We start from the raw sequence: 3,787 nt of genomic DNA, 5'->3' as shown, positions 1-3,787 counted from the left end.
TATCCTACACCACTGCATTAACCTGCAAAAGACTATGATTATTCCCAAATACTGAGCATGCACCATAAGGCTTACACAGTTACACTAGTGAGGGTTTTATGTTTCATGGAGTGGTGTAGGATATTTTCTCACACCAGTTTGCAAGTACTCTCATGTTTCTTTACTTTTTCCCATTTTAAATCCTACTGCTTTTCCATTTTTAATGTTTCTTATTTACTTGTAACACTTGGTATCGTCAGTCAGTTCAATGAGGTGATGCCCTTGTGCATCGCCACTTTTTGTTGTTTAAAAATTCTTGTAATAATGGCAAATTTGGTGTTCCATACTCTGTGTTATTACTATTGCTAGTTTCAAAACTAACGAGACATTTTTACTTCAACTGCTTGCCAAGATTATGGAACATCTAGCCCTGCTTTGATTCAGAAATACCTTTCTCTACTGTAATCGAATGTATCAAACAATTGTACTGGTCTCACTTCTTACTCTTGCTCCTTCCACCTACATTGTCCATGCTCTTGGTGTTTTTGTCACTCTCCAGCCTCTAATTTTCACCCAAGCTAACAAATTCTTTACTAGATCTACAAATTAAATTTTTAATTTTTACGCTAGCTGCCTGGGCATGTCCTAGGCTTACCACCGGTGCTTGACGTCATTAACTAGTTCACACTTTGTCTCACTCTATTTTTATGTCAGTGCTCATTATTAATTAAATAAATTAAACGACAGCACTTGAGTGCACAATCTGTATGCAACAGTTTCTATTAATTAAACGAAAGTAATTAGTGAAAGTTTTGAGGCAGTCAAGGAGCTTTAGCATGTACTAAATTTATTAAATTTCAGTGAATGTTTTAAGGCATTGAATGTTTTGCTTCTTAGACAGAAGAAAATCCACATGTTTGCTGCACATAGTGCACTGCCGCATGTATCATATACGCTGCCGCCATGTAAAGGTGTGGCTGCAATGAAGGTGTGGCTCAATTAAACTATGTTCCACTCACACGTAGTAGTAGTGATTTACTTGTTGCCTACAACATTTTTTGAGACTCTGATGTTTAAAGACTCCGGTCACAACTTCTGGAAAAAAAGAGCCTCATGTAAACTCACAAGGTAAGCCATGATTGGGTACTATGTCTTTAAGAAGATGATTGGCGTAATTCCTCTTATATTAATAAAAAATGAAGCTTTCCTTGATTATTTTATCTGCCCTGTTTGCTCTTTTACTCTAACTACCAAAGAGCTGCAGGGAAACCAACCTATGTTGGGTAACTTTGCCAGCTTTTTTCTCCACGGAAAGTAGAATTCAAGCATATCCAAGATGAAGAATAACTCTTTCTGGAGCCAGTGTTGATTATAAGACTCTCCAGGACTAGACAAGGAAGCAGTGTCTGCTCTAAAGTGGAGGTCAAGCGAACACACAGGGACAGGAGAGACTGCTTTACCCTCAATCACACCTACTTGTGTCTTGGGTAATGATTAGACGAGTGCACTATAGCACATCCCCTTACCACCATCAAATGTACATTATTGAAAGTGTAAAGTGCTTTGTAAGGTTCACAAACCATCCAAAAAATTTAGTGAAACAGTTTGAACATCAAGCCATATTAACACTTGCATTAAAAGTGATACTTTTTGATAATGTCATAGTGGGTGCACTTTCTTAGTCTGAAACTCCATCTTTTTCAATTCAAATTATTTTGAGCAGGTGTCCACAAACAGTTGTTTATCATTATTACAATGTATATTTTGTGTCATTGCTTGTTCACAAGTCTGTTCAATGCATTAATTTTGTTGCACTAACTACACTTGAGTAGGTTGGTACGAAACTGTATTTATTTTTCTTCCATAAAGCTGAATTTAACTTTGTGGTGACTGATCATGTTAGGGCCTTTTCTCCTAATCATAAATACATATTTTGTAATATTTTTATGTCAATAAATTAGACTAAATTAGTAATACATATTTTTGTAGCTCTACATACCACTAGACTTACAAGAGCAAGATAGACCCAGCTCAAGGATGTTCTGCCAAGTAACACTTCTGTATCCAGTCTAAATCAACCTTTCTTTACTTTAGGTTGATGTACCATTATCTATCCTGATTTTTAAAACAATGTTTGTTTCATTTCATTAACAAGGCAAAAATGACCATAATTTGTTTACCCATGCTGGCATCCATAGGGTCCGCAACTCAAAGTATTGAAGTCCTCTTAGAAATTCTTTTGGTAGTAATAAGAAGAGTACTAAAGAGTATTAACTAAGCTGTATTCTTTATTCTTTCAAATACCTTCTCTTTCCTTTATTATTATAACTTATCTGAAAAATAGGCATGGCTTAATATTTTAATTGACGATGCGTGCGCTAAAAAGAGTAATTACAGTGTCTTTACTGTTCTGAAGCGAGAATTAAGAATTTTTTTACAAAGTTCTGTTAAGGTATTATACTTATATTACCTTTTCACTACTCAGAGTAGCTGAGCAAGTAGCTATGATGTATGTAGAAATTTAGCCAAAAATATTGCAAAAGAGACGAATGATAATTTTTGCTTAAGTATCATATATTTGTAACTCGTTAGTAGATGCAAAATAACTACTAGGCCTGCCCAATATCAGTATAACTTTGAATAAAATCTGTTTTTGTTAACCATCTGGCTGGTCAGCAGTTATAATACCTGCTTGTCACAAGGTTGGGGCTGCTCTTAATGCCATATAATGAAGTCAATATCACAATAACGAAGACTTGCTGCTCCAACAAAGCCATCTGCAAATAGAGAACCAAAATTGATTGGTTCACCACTTAGATCTTACCGTCATAGACAATGGGTGCCAAAACAAGATATAAACAAGGTACCTTGTTTTACATAAGAAGCTTATAGTCTATATTGGATGAAACATCAGACCATAAGTAACTATAATTTTATAACTATAGGCTCTAAACAGCTGTTTTCCAGTGAACTTCAGCAGTATGGCGTCACTGAAAGTTTACTGCAAAGAGCTTTTCTGAAATCTGCTGAAGGCCAAGCTGACTTGTGTTGGACACTAGACAAACCTGTGACTGTTGGGTTTTATAGAGACCTGCATAAATACTTGCAAAAATGGCAAGTCTCACGTTCAGCTTCTAAAGCAACTGTTGGAAGGTTCTATGTAATGATTCATCATAATTTTCAAACACAAAGAATATCAAGCCATCAAGATAATATTTACTCATTTATGCAGAGAGTTAAAGATTCAAGCAAACCTTATTCAGAACTTGTCATATGGGGTAAATCATATCGTGAAGCACTTGCAGTCAGTAGTTTCAGGTTATCAGAATGATCTTGAAGTAATGTCTGAGGAAGTGTCAGAGCATCAAAGAGTTGTTCAAGATATAAAGTCAGCTAGAAGTGGCTAGAACTGAACTAAACTCCACTAAGCATGTCTTCTGATGTCACAAAGAAGCTCAAAACAACAACAAACCAACATGATTCTGCTCGAAAACATGTACAAATGGCTCAGAAAGAACTTAAAGCAACTATTATGGATGCTGTTTACTATAAAGAAGAAATACTATCAGAGAATGAAAACTTGTCAGACTTACATAAATCAATACAAAAGGAGAGAAGCACAGCATCTGAGCATTTTGGAGAGTTTCAGATCAAAGAAATAGGTGGAGCTTGTAGAACAGCAATAAGGGAACATTACTATACACTAGTTGCCAACCAGATGCTACCTCATAAAATTGCTACCACAATTAAATTTATTCTCAAGAGTTTTTTAACTTCATTAGATGTCGATAATATGAAAGTGCCTGGA

The sequence above is a fragment of the Amphimedon queenslandica genome, unplaced genomic scaffold (assembly GCF_000090795.2).
Source record: "Amphimedon queenslandica unplaced genomic scaffold, v1.1 AMPQUscaffold_13493, whole genome shotgun sequence".
Classification (NCBI taxonomy): domain Eukaryota; kingdom Metazoa; phylum Porifera; class Demospongiae; order Haplosclerida; family Niphatidae; genus Amphimedon; species Amphimedon queenslandica.
This window is presented reverse-complemented; position numbering follows the sequence as displayed.